This window comes from Miscanthus floridulus, chromosome 8 (genome assembly GCF_019320115.1).
Source record: "Miscanthus floridulus cultivar M001 chromosome 8, ASM1932011v1, whole genome shotgun sequence".
NCBI classification, from domain to species: domain Eukaryota; kingdom Viridiplantae; phylum Streptophyta; class Magnoliopsida; order Poales; family Poaceae; genus Miscanthus; species Miscanthus floridulus.
This window is the reverse complement of record NC_089587.1, coordinates 78342277-78355474: the sequence shown is the minus strand read 5'-3', so window position 1 is coordinate 78355474 and position 13198 is coordinate 78342277.

The window sequence follows — 13198 nt, the reverse complement described above, 5'->3', positions numbered from 1 at the left end:
CCAAGGCCCTGAAGGGTAAGACGTCATTCGAGGCTTGGCATAGACGCAAGCCGAGCGTGTCCTTCCTCCGGACATTCGACTGTATCGGCCATGTCAAGAAGATGAAGCTGGTCCTAACCAAGTTGGAGGACAGGAGCACACCGATGGTGTTCCTGGGCTACGCGGAGGGTACAAAGGCGTACCGGCTCTACAACCCACGCGGAGACAAGGTGCTTGTCTCGCGCAACGTCGTGTTTGACGAGAAGGCGGCCTGGGACTAGAATAGTCTGAGCAGGGGGGAAGCTGGCGGCTTCACCAACACCTTTGTCATCGAGCACTTGGTCATCCACGATGGTGGAGACGCTGGGGAAGTGGTGCCAAGCACTCCAGCGACAGAGCCGAGCACTCCAGGAGGGATGCCAAGCACTCCAAGAGGGATGCCAAGCACTTCAGGAGTGGAGCTGGGAGGTCCTGCAGTGGTGGCGACCACTCCAGGACGGGTACCGAGCACTCCCGTAGCAGAGCCAAGGGGGCTTGCAATGGTGTTGACCACTGCAAGACATGTGCCAAGCACTCTGGGAGGGGTGCAGACCACTCTAGGAGTGGTGACGAATGGTCTAGGAGTAGTGCCGAGCACTGCATCCGGGGTGCTAAGCACTCCAGGTGCTGTGCCGAGCACTCCGACAGAACAGGGAACTCCATCAACACTGATCGAGTTTGCCTCACCTCCAAGTGACATTATTGAGTTCGTGGATGCCTTCCACAACGGTGAGGAGGTGCAGTTCCATAGGCTAGACGACATCGTCAGTGGCATAGGGCCCTCAGGCATGGTAGGTCAGCTGCTCAATGACCTAGAGCTACTGCTCGTTAGTGTAGAGGAGCCACCCATGTTCGCGCTAGCCGAGCGTGATGGAGATTGGTGACGGGCGATGCTGGAGGAGATGAAGGTGATCGAGGAAAATGAGACTTGAGAGCTCGTAGATCCACCTCCAGGATGTCGTCCGATAAGCCTAAAGTGGGTGTACAAGGTCAAGTGGGACGAGCATAGCGTCATTGTCAAGCACAAGGCATGCCTCGTCGCCCGAGGCTTTGTTCAGCGCGAGGGCATCGACTTCGAGGAAGTCTTTGCGCCAGTAGCACGCATGGAGTCTATCTATTTGCTACTAGCCTTGGCAGTAGCAAAGGACTGGCGCGTCCATCACCTGGATGTAAAATTAGCCTTCCTCAATGGCAAGCTGGTGGAGACGGTCTTCGTCAGGCAACCTCTGGGTTTTGCCATCAAGAGAGCGGAGCATAGAGTGCTCCAACTGCGCAAGGCGCTCTACGGGCTGTGGCAGGCCCCATGAGCATGAAACGCCAAGCTTGACGCCATGCTGGGCAAGCTTAGGTTCACGAGGTGTGCAACCAAGCACGCGCTCTACATGTTTCGATGGGGGAAGGAGGAGCTCATCGTCGGCATGTATGTGGATGACTTGATCATCACCGACGCGCATGCGGAGGACATCAATAGCTTTAAGCGCGAGATGGCGGCTCATTTTTGAATGAGCGATCTCAACACGCTCTCCTACTACCTCGGCATTGAGGTGAGACAGGGGAAGGGGGCACTCATGCTCGGTCAGAGCGTGTATGCCTTGAAGCTATTGGAGTAGAGCGGCATGGCTGAGTGCAAGCCATGCGTGACTCTGATGGAGGAGCGGCTAAAGCTGACGAAGGCTAGTACCACGGCAAAGGTAGATGCAATACTCTACCGAAGCATCGTCGGCGGTCTATGCTACCTAGTCCACACGAGGCCGAACATTGCATTCATCGTGGGCTACGTCAGTTGCTTCATGGAGGATCCTAAAGAGGATCACTAGGCTATGGTCAAGCGGCTACTACGCTATGTCAAGGGGACGGTGGATCAGGGAATCATCTTTCCCAAGACCGGTGGGAGTAGGCTGCAGCTCACTGTGTTCAGCGATGCAGACATGGCGGGGGACATCGACGGACGACGGAGCACCTCTGGCATGCTCTTCTTCCTCGGGTTGGCTCCAATCTCATAGCTATCGCTGAAACAGAAGGTGGTAGCGCTATCTATGTGCGAGGCAGAGTACGTAGCGGCATACCAAGTTGTGTGGCTGCGCTGGCACTGGGTGAGCTGACCGGTACGAAAGCTCACTCACTGGCACTGATGGTGGACAACCAGCCTACCATCGCCCTCGTGAAGAATCCGGTTCTCCATGACTAGAGCAAACACATCGACATCGAGTTCCACTTCCTTAGGGACTGTGTCGATGGACGGCAGATCATCATCGAGTTCGTCGAAACTAGTCGGCAACTCACGGACGTCCTCACCAAGCCGCTCGGCCGTCTTCGACTCACGGAGCTGAAGAAGATGATCGGCATGGAAGGAGTTTAAGGGTAGCAGAAGGATTATGGAAAGAATTGTTAGATAATCTTTTACATCCCTTGTGTGAATGCGCAGCAGGTGAAGGCGGCGCCGAAAAGGGCTCCCTGCTGTTGCACTGTAGCAGCTGCAGGGGCAGGCATCGAACGGCTCACCTACCGCACTATAGCCATAGTAGGGGCAGGCGCCAAAGTCAGTCCTGCTGTCACATCTAGTAACTGTAGCAGTATGGCAGCTGTACTAGGACTAGATGGATAGAGTTGTATATATAGTTTTCCACTGCAACTCAGTAAAGAGAGTTCAGATTTGCCATCTCCTATACAGAGCTCCGGCCAACGCTGGTGTCTCTACTATGTGTGCATGCTCTGTTCTCCCTCCCTTCTGGTCGAACAACATTCATCGTGGTCAGCCGTGCTCGGCAAGACTAGTGAGTGGTTGACTCACCTGAGTCGGTGATCCTGTGTGGGCCAACAAAAAATATGATGTAATTATGGAGTTTTTTTATGTTAAAAAGCTATCTAATTCTATACAGATAGGGATATACCCACTGACATCATGGACGATTATATTGGCCTCGTTCGGCTTACCCCATATTCGGCTTGTTCGACTTCTTTTTTCAGCCGGAACAATATTTTTCTCTCACAATAATCCAGTCGGAACAGTGTTTTTCAGCCAGTTTCAGCCAAAATTCTACCAGCCGAACGGGTCATTAGGAGGAAACTTGGAAGAAACATGTCTTCATTGACCATGCATCATCTTGTTGTTTACACCACCATCTTGCACAAGTATCTTGATTTTTATGGTTGCAATTGAGAAACGTTCTTGTTGTTTATACATCTCTTGCCTTGGCATAATACTCTTGGAGCGTGGGACGCCATGATAACTCGATGGAAGGTCAGTTAGTAGGGGGCGAATACCGTGGCGGACTATAGATCAATAATAAGACTTATGCATAGTGTCACTAAAATAATGGGGAAAATCTTAGCCAATCCCTTGGCACTCTAGTTACCAAATCTAGTATCACCAATGCTCTTCATACTGGCAAAGGTTGTCGTCTATTGCTGCAAAGTGCGTCCCTGTGCCATGTACACAACATGCTCAAGTATTTGGTTCATCAAAATGAAAACATATTTTTCGACGACTCCGCTAAGGATTGAAGATTAAGATATATCAATAGACGACAAGTCGACAACCATGTCTGGCAGCAAGGTACCTGGTGAGATCGACACCGACAAACATCATCAGCATGATCTTGAAAAGATATGGTCAATGAATAGAAGTCTCTTGAGGAGCATATGCGGAAGATTGATGAAGATGATAAGCAACGGGTAGAACAACACAAGATGGATGTAAGACAACAATTCCTATTACACTTCTCGATGGATAGATAGGGCAATGTCACGAAGATCAAGGATGGCCTTCGCTCCTCTTCCTCCTAAGGCCAAAACCCAATTCTTTTTTAAAGAACAATACTACTACATATAATTTCTTTGGTAGGTAAGTTCAACACTTCGAGTGCAGTGGTGCAGATGGAAACAAATGTTTATGCCATTATAGTAACTAAAAATGGAGTATAGAACCTTTTTAACAATAAAAGGAAATTTTGAATAAAAAGGTAAATTGAGCATTTTTTAGGAAACAAACAATTTTAATCTGATCTCTACATATGTCATGGATACAACAATTCATCATTACATTTACGGAACGTCTAGCGCTCGGGCGTTCGGACGCCCGCGCCTACTGCGCCTACTTCACATGGGGGCCCACGCCGCTCCATGTCCTGCGCCCGCACCGTGGTCCATGCCGCTTCTTGTCTTGCGCCCGCATCGTGGCCCACACGCGCTTCATGCCCCGCGCCTGGACCGTGGCGCCCCCCTCCACACCCATGCGCATGCAGGTGGGCCCATCAGTTGCAGCAGGCGGCTGCTTGCAGATGGGTCCCACTACAACATGTGCAACACCAAGATCTACTTTTGCAACATCTGGATAAAACACTTGCAACATACGTCAGAATGAATTGAAACACTTGCAACATACGTCTAAAACACTAGAAAAACACATTTGTAGCCATTGCAAAACATATGCAACATCTAGATAAAATACTTATAACATACGTATGAAACACCTGAAGCACTTGAAACATACGCTCGCAACATGCATGTATATGCAACATACAGATCTACTTTTGCAACATCTAGATAAAACACTTGCAACATACGTTTGAAACATATGAAATATTTGGGACATACACTTGAAAACACCATTGCAATTTGTGCAACATTCCGATCTACTTTTGCAACATCGATATAAAACACTTGCAACATACCTTTGAAATATTTCAAACACTTAAAATAGGTGCTTGCAACATGCTGTTTCAGCGCAAACATCTCCTTGCTGCTTGGGAGAATGAATTCTCGTTGGTGTGTGGAGTTCTATCCCAGCCGTCGTGGGCTGCATGCAGGCGAATTCCGTCCTGGCCATGGCGAACTAGGTAGGCGGGCGCAAGATGTGCATGGGCGAGCTCCGCCTAGGTTGCCGTGAGCTGTAAGCGGGCGAGCTCCACACCCAGCCACAGCAAGCTAGGTAGGCGGAGGCCGAGGTCTTCTTGGATGTTGACCAGGCGTTCGGCCTCCATGGTGGAGGCGGCAGCGGTCTCCCTCACCATGGGCGGGCGGTGCAGCGCGGTCGGTGGAGCTCTTGCGTACGTGGCGAGCGACGGCGCTCATGCGGACGGGGGCGCTAGCAGAGCTCATCTGTACGTGACTGAAGGGCGGGCGGTGTAGTGGAGCCGATGCGAATGGAGAAGATAAAATGTCGCTCCCTTTTCTTTTTTTGGAGAAATCGTGTATACCGATGAGGGGAGTAGTCCCGTGGGCTGGTCCATAGCCCAGCTAGCCACGTCTGAACTGACCGACGTGGAACGGGCGCCCGTGATAGAGCATTAGCATTACACTTACAGCCTCTGACTATTAAAAGCACGCTCTCAAAAAGCAGCACAAAGAAGTAGATCAACCAAAGTGATTGTAAGTACAATCAAGCCCTAATGTGGGTTTTAGTGTTAATGACCATATAATTAGAGAGCTAATAAGATTTATGAAGTTGACAAGCAGGAAATGCGCATTGGAGGATGTTACATATGATTGTGGAGTCCCCATTTACAATTGATCACGGCGATGAACTCAAAGGCATCTATTCATTTTTTATTTTGAATTTGAGCATAGGAAAAACAGTACTGCAAAGAGGGACACTGTCGATGTTTCACCACCGATAGCCTACCACAGGGGTACCCGGGGCAGTATGTTTGGGCTTCGGCGTATGCTGAACTCGATGGTTAACGCAAGAGACAACCGATTTATCCTGATTTAGGCCCTCGATCGTAGATCGAGTAATAACCTTACGTCCAGTCGGCCTTAGCCTTTGCGTTGGATTGATTGTGATATGCTGTGTTGTACCATTGTTGTCCTCTCAGGAGCCCTGCCCTCCTTTATATAGTCAGGAGGCCAGAGTCCTAGTCGGTTTACAATGAGATTTCCTAATAGGATTACTTAATAGTTCTACTACTAAGATTACATGGGAAGAATCCTAGTTGAACTAGATCTTCTCTCTCCCTTGTGAGGTATCCTATGGGTCCCGCATCGACAAGCCCCCGAGCACTTCATGGTTGAGCTCTGAAAGTCTCGCTCTGCTCCTTCAAGTCTTGTTGAGTAGGAACAAGATGTCATCCGAGTGCTTTCTGGAGTGAAACCTTGTAGCGCTTCTTGGGATCTTTGAGTGGTGAGTGCTTTTCTGAAGAAAAATACATCCATCTAGTTGTAGCCCTCGAGCCTCTTGCTATTTGGAACAAGGAGCTGGAGGATCTTGTCTTGAAGTTGTTCTGATTGTTCGTTGAAGTTTTATCAAAAAGAACTCGAATATGGCTCATTCCGGGTTCTTTTTGTCGTAATGTCTTGAAATGGTCTGGGTTGAGGAAGTCTTTTGGTGACATGCGCTTTTTCGAAGAAAAAGTGCACTCACTGAGTGTAGCCCCCGAGCCTCTTGCTATTTGGAACAAAAAGTTGGAGGGTCTTGATCCTTTATGTTGTTTGAAAATTTGTGTTCTGAAGTAGTCCCCAAGACTTGGATTATGTCATCATCCGAGTAGTTTCGCGGCATCTTTCCTAAGCGGCCCTTTACTTGGATTAAACCATCATCCAAGTAGTTTCGTGGCATGCAGCCTCCGAGCTTATGTCCGGGTTCTTTTTGGGTGAAATTACACTCACTGAGTGTAGCCCCCTGAGCCTCTTGGGTCTATCCTGCAGCCCCGTGCTTTCTCTGAGTTCTTCTCTTTAGAAAAGAAGTCGGACGAAGAGTCTTGATGTATCATCGTCGTTGTAGTCTTGAGTTTCTTGTATTCTTGGTCCTTTGTCTTTGGTTCCGAGCCTCCGGGAGTAGTTGAAATGAGGGCCGGGTTCCCTAGCTTAGTGTTGATTAAGCTATGATGCAAGGTCTTGGCGTATTCTTTGATAGTCTGCTGTCGTCAGATGTAGTTGTATGGTGGTGGTTGGATGTAAATGCCTTTTGTTCATGGGTTGTACTGTGCTGGTATATTCTTCCGAATATGCCCGTCTTCGAGTACTGCTTCCTCTCGCCTGAGTCATCCATTATTGAGTCCTGTCTTTTCACTGTGTCCTTTGTTAGGCTTATTTCGTTGGTACTCCTAGTCCATGTGCGCCGTTCCTTTGGTCTATAAATACTATCCTAGAGTGCTTGTTTTCATCCATTGGACATTCTGTTGAAACCTTCGCGGTTGTGAACATGGTAGTTTGTGAAGTAGAGCAGCCCCCGGGCATATTTTGTAGTTCCTGTGTGTCTTGTCGTAGCTGGAGGAAGTCTTGTGATAGGGATTAGAGGTAGGCTAATCCCGCGATAGCATTGTGCCAGGATGTACGTGGTGGTAGTTGGAGGAAGTCTTGTGATGTGGGCTTTGTTCCTTTATCCGGCAGTTCTGGGTTGATCCTCGTCGCCTATCTTGAGACTGTCCGGTGCAGATCAATACCATATCCAGCATCACATCGGTCTTGGGTAGACAGATGCCTACCGGCCTTCTCTGCTCCATGTTGCCCTGCCGTGCTGCCGATTTCCGCCTTGGATGCACTACGTCCGTCCTTTGAAGAAAACAGTGTAGCTGATGGCGGTCTGTCCTTCTGAGTAGCAATTTGGGACACCTAGTCGTTCCAGAGCCTAGTCGTGTCCGTGTTCCTTTTTGCTACTTTGCTTTTCGTGGCACCGAGTTCGTTGGGTCTTGTAAGATTTGTAGTCTTATATTTTTGAAGTTGCTTGTAATGTAACGAATCTTGTCTTCTGAGCTGTCTTTTACTTTCTTGCTGTGATCCCTGTCGTTCATGAGATTACCGAGTTCTTTCTTAAATAACCGGGTTACTTTGTTCCTTGCGAGGTAGTCTTTTCTTTCTTCTTGGTTTGACGAGTTGTTTTTGTAGTTATCTGATAACCCTACCGTGGTGCTGTGCGGATAAGTCTGAAATCTGCCCGTTGGTTTGTACCGTTGTGTGGATTCGTGCCCTCTGTCGTTTTAGCTGCGTTGGTAAATGGACCGTTGCGTTCCCACACTGTGTTTTAACGGGCCTTGTGGGCCATTTTTGTTACTGAAAAAAATCTATTTAAAGACCTTTTATCTTCCTTTCCCTTGCTGCCTAGCTCTTGCCTTTAAACCCTAGCTTTCAGAAATCCGCCGCCGTCATCATCGCTGTCACTCGAGCACCTTCATCCTAGCTTCCTCTTCCCTAGTGCCTTCTTTGCTTTCGCCAGTTCATGGGAAAGAAGAAAACCGCAAGCAAGTCTTAGGCGACCTTCGTGGATGAGGAGTCGTCCCTTTCTTTGATCGAAAACCAGGAGTTCGTGGCCATGAGGGCTGCTCAGAAGGTTTGGCCGGCTCCAACAACAAGCGAAGACCAGCTGCGCGAGCTCGTTAGCGATGGCTTGATCCAAAGCAAAGTCATCGCTGAATGGAGAGTTCCAGGCGAGCATCGGGTTCCGGCTCCGGGTCCTGGTGAGATTGTCCTTTTTGTTTCCTTTGTCCGCGCCGGACTTTGTCTTCCTGCTTCTGCCTTCCTTCATCAGTTTCTTGGTTATTTCGGGGATAGTCTGAACCATCTAACCCCCAATGCCGTTCTCCATCTTTCTGTTTTTGTTCACCTTTGTGAAGCCTTCCTTGGGATCCCTCCTTCTCTATCTCTTTTTCGCTTTTTCTTTCGTCTGAAACCCCAACCTCGCTGTGAAGAAACCAGCGTTCTTGGTGGTTGCGGGATTCAGTTTCGCCAGGGTCTCAAGATTAAATTTTTTGACTATGACCTGGTCGATTCCATAAAAGATTGGCATGCCGAGTGGTTTTACGCTGCCAATTTGATCCCTTCCCTCGTAGTCCACTCTGGATCTGGTCCTGTGGCGAATGACCGATGAGACAAGAAGCTTGAGTCACCTGCTGAGATTCAAGTGATCCAGCTGCTCCTTGATAGGATTAGCATGCTGAAATAGCAGGGTTTGACCGGCTTCGGTATCGTTTCGAGCTTTCTCCGTCGCTGGGTTCAGCCTTTGAAGGAGCGGGAGCATCTTGGCTTTGAGTATTCTGGGGCCGAGGATCCTTCACGCATGGTCCCAGCTCTTGAGCTGACCGGTGAGGAGGTACTCGAGCGCCTCCAGAAGATGCTGAAAGGAGTGAGCGTCATTCCTCCCGCTGTCTCTGAGTTCTCAGCCATCAACCCGCCCCCAGCTGTGAGTTGTCTATCTTTTTGTTTGAGTACTTTATGTACTCTTGCTACATCCATTCTTGCTTAGTTTTTCCTTGTCTCGGTGTTTTATCTTTTTTCACAGGAGCTTGGGCGAAACTTTGTCGATCCGATCCCCCTTGATGTTCTCCCTGCCATGGCGGAGACTGGGGATCGTCTAGCTGGGACTTTTGCAATTAGTAAGTCCCAAACCTCTACAGCCCTTCCTGGGGTTTCTTCCGGATTTGTTGATGTATATGAAGAATATGTTCCTCGTCTAGTCCCTCGCGGTCCTCGCAGTGTCCCGAAGAGGGGACAAACGGATGGGTCTTCATCTGGCCTGCCTGTCTCCAAGAAGCCTCGCAAACCAAGTACTCCCTCAGGTACTCCAGTCGTTGCTAGCATGCTCTTAGGTGAGCACATTTAATACTCTTTGTTCCTTTATTTTCATGTTTCTCTCTTGATCCGAGTACTTTTTGTTCTCTTTTCAGCAGGTGCTCTGGTTTCCTTGGCTGAGGAAGAAGAGGATGATGAAGTACCCCTCATCATGCGGCGGTGAGTTGTTTTTCATGTTCCTGCTGCATTGAATTTCTCTTCTTTGTCTTGAGTTTTAGTCTTGAACTTTTTGAAGTAATCGGAGGTCGGTTGTGAGTTCTTCCGAGGTTCCCGCGCCGACTTCTTCTGAAGCTCCGGTGTCGAGTTCTTTGGTTGCCTCTGTCCTGAGCTCTAACGCTCCTCTGGTGTGGAGTTCTTTCACGGTTCCAGCCCTGGCTTCTTCTGCGGCTCCGTTGTCGGCTATCCCGCTTCCGTCGCTGGGTGGTGGGGACGTTTTTGCCGTCGTGGTTCCCCCTGCGAGGCCTTCTTTTGGCTTCGCGAAGAAGAAAGTAGTCGGGTGAGTAAATCCTAGCTTTTATCTTTTTGGCTTCTTTCTTCCTTCTTCTGGTTCTTATCGGTGCTTCCTTTTATCACTTTTAGTGTTTCGTCTTCTCTCGTTTCTTCATCGACTTCTTCTATGCCTCCCGCCGCGCCAACGAGTTCCGAGCCTCAGGACTCACAACATTCTGTTGCTGAAGTTGCTGCGGGGGCTTCGGAGCTACCTAGCGAAGTTGTGGATTTGGCCGCTCCGGAGGTGACTGTGGCCGTCGTGCCGGGTCCTTCTGAGGGTTTGGCTCTGGCTTCTCTAGAGGTTGCTTTGGTTGCTCCTTCTTCGCCCCAGCCGGCCTCTCCTTCCCCTTCTCTTGCTTCCGGCGGTCCCTCTTTTTCCGGTGGCGTGGTGCAACAGTTCGATGCCACTCATCGGTTATCGGAGCTGACCACAGCCTAGGGGAGCTTGTCGACCCTCGCGACTTCTTTTGGTGAAAAGCTTCAGGTAGGTTTTACTGCCACTCTTTTTTACATGCTTGTTTTTCTTCTGTCCTTACGCCTTGTTTCTTTTTGTCTCTTTTCTCTCAGTCTTTCTCTCGTGATCATTCTAGCTTCTTTTTCTCATCTGAAAATGAGAGAAAGCTGTCTTCTGAGGTGGACGCTCTGAAAGCCAATCTCGACCTTCTCCAGGCTGAGTTGGAGACAGAGCGTCAAATGCACCGAAAGGAGGAGAAGACCCTTCGTGCCCGGGTAGTGGAGACGGAGAAGCAGAGAGATGCTGCGGTGGAGTCTGCGAAGAATGAATGCAAAGGTGCCGCGGGTTCTGCCTGTTTCGTCTTGTATTTTGACTTCTTTTTCCACTGACTTATTCTTGGGTGTCTTGTCTAGCTCTCCGAGTTGAGAAGCAGAAGCTCTCGGAGAGTATCGATGAAATGAAGGCTCTTGTCCGTTCTAGTCATAATAAAGCTGAGGAGGTAATTACTCATGCTGAGGAAGAACTCGCCCTTGCTAAGCTGATTAGGCGCGGAGCTGACAGAGATCTTGTGCAGGCCCAAAAAACTATTGAAGGCTTGTCCGGGAAGCTGGCGACGGCTACTGAAAATTGGAACGTTTTGTGGAAATCTTTTCGTTCAGTAGCCGATGTCCTCCGGACTCCAGCGGATGACGGGCAATCTTGGGCGTAGTTCATTCCCCGGATTCTGACTCGTTTCCAAGAGTTCGCGAAGAAGTGTGCCCAAGTATGTACCAAGAATGTGCTGGCCCAGGTCCGGGTCCTTGCTCCAGAGGCACCTCTGTCCAAGATAGCAGAGGAAGCTGAAAGCCAAGAATACCTTGACGCCGTTGAGAGGATGGAGTCTGAGGTCGAAGGTCTAGCTAGTAGGGTTGTAGATAGTCTAAATATTGACATTTCCCTTTCTGATGACAACGCCTGATTCGATTGAGCATCCCCTTGTAATATTACACTCCTCTTTAAATGAAGATTCTTTATTTTTGTTGATGTATTCTTTGCCTGGGTGCGGTTGAAGTTACTTGACTTGCTGAGTACTTTGTCCTGTTTCCGTCTCTGCTCCGCAAAACAACTCTGTGCGTTTATTCTGACGAGACCCCTCGATTTGTCGAGTACTTTTCTTTTCTTCCTCTTTTGTGATCCGTCGAGTGCTTTGTCCACACTATGACTTGTTAGATGTAAATCTTTGTGTTGATAACCTTTCGTCCACGCTATGTAAAAATGACTCGGCATAGAATGTTGCCTTGACGAACTTGGCGCTTGTGCTTTTCTGAGGAAAAAGTATTCCTATCTGGATGTAGCCCCCGAGCTTCTTGCTTTTCGGAACGAAGAGCTGGAGGGTCTTTTGAAGTTCAGTTTCCGTTGACTAGTTTTAGCTTTGGCATGTTTTCAGCCATTTTGCTTTTTGTTTCGGGTGTTAGCTTTTAGCTACCCTCATCGGTGGGCTCAAGCATCTTTTCAGCTATTTTGCTCTTGGTCGGGATGCTCAGGCATGTTTTCAGCCATTTTGCTTTTTGTTTCGGGTGTTAGCTTTTAGCTACCCTCATCGGCGGGCTCAAGCGTCTTTTCAGCTATTTTGCTCTCGGCCGAGATGCTCAGGCATGTTTTCAGCCATTTTGCTTTTTGTTTCGGGTGTTAGCTTTTAGCTACCCTCATCGGTGGGCTCAAGCGTCTTTTCAGCTATTTTGCTCTCGGCTGGGATGCTCAGGCATGTTTTCAGCCATTTTGCTTTTTGTTTCGGGTGTTAGCTTTTAGCTACCCTCATCGGCGGGCTCAAGCGTCTTTTCAGCTATTTTGCTCTCGACCGGGATGCTCAGGCATGTTTTCAGCCATTTTGCTTTTTGTTTCGTGAAAACAACTCGTTGGAAGTCATGACAAGACATGCTGTGGATGAATATCATCTTTATTGATCATGAGCATAAACTACTACATATGTTGTTGAAGAGTATTGTTTTTCATCGATTGTGAACGTTGGTCCCTTGTGGCTTGCATATCTATTTTTTCTTGAGTTGTTTTTACGCGTAGAATCTTCTTAGCTGGCTGATGTGCCATGTATTGCTGACTTCTTTTCCATCTTTGGTTATTAACTTGTATGTGCCTGGTCCGGTGACTTTTGTTACAATGAACGAACCTTCCCATGGACTGAGTAGCTTATGTCGTCCGTCAGTTTTCTATATCCTTCTTAGTACTAAGTCTCCGACTTGTAGTGATCGAGGTTGGGTACTCTTGTTGTAATGCCGTCTTAAACCTTGTAGGTATCTGGCTGATTGGAGGGTAGCGTTTACTCTGACTTCTTCTGAGCTGTCGAGTTCTAATCTTCTTATGTGTTCTGCTTCTCCTTCATCGTATTGTTCTATCTTTGGGGATGTCTAGATCAAGTCGGCGGGTATTACGGCCTCTGACCTAGAAACTAGGAAGAAGGGTGAGTAGCCTGTTGCTCTGCTTATTTGAGTTCGTAGCCCCCATACTACTTTCGGTAATTCTTCAATCCATTTGGACCCATAGTCTACTAGTTCTTCGTATAACCTTGGCTTTAATCCGGCTAGTATGAGTCCATTAGCCCTTTCTACTTGTCCGTTGGCTTCTGGATGTGCAACAGACGCATAGTCTATACTAAAACCACAGTCTTGTGCCCAGCTCTTGAATTCTATAGCTGTGAAGGGGGAGCCTAGATCTGTGATGATTCGATTAGGCATGCCG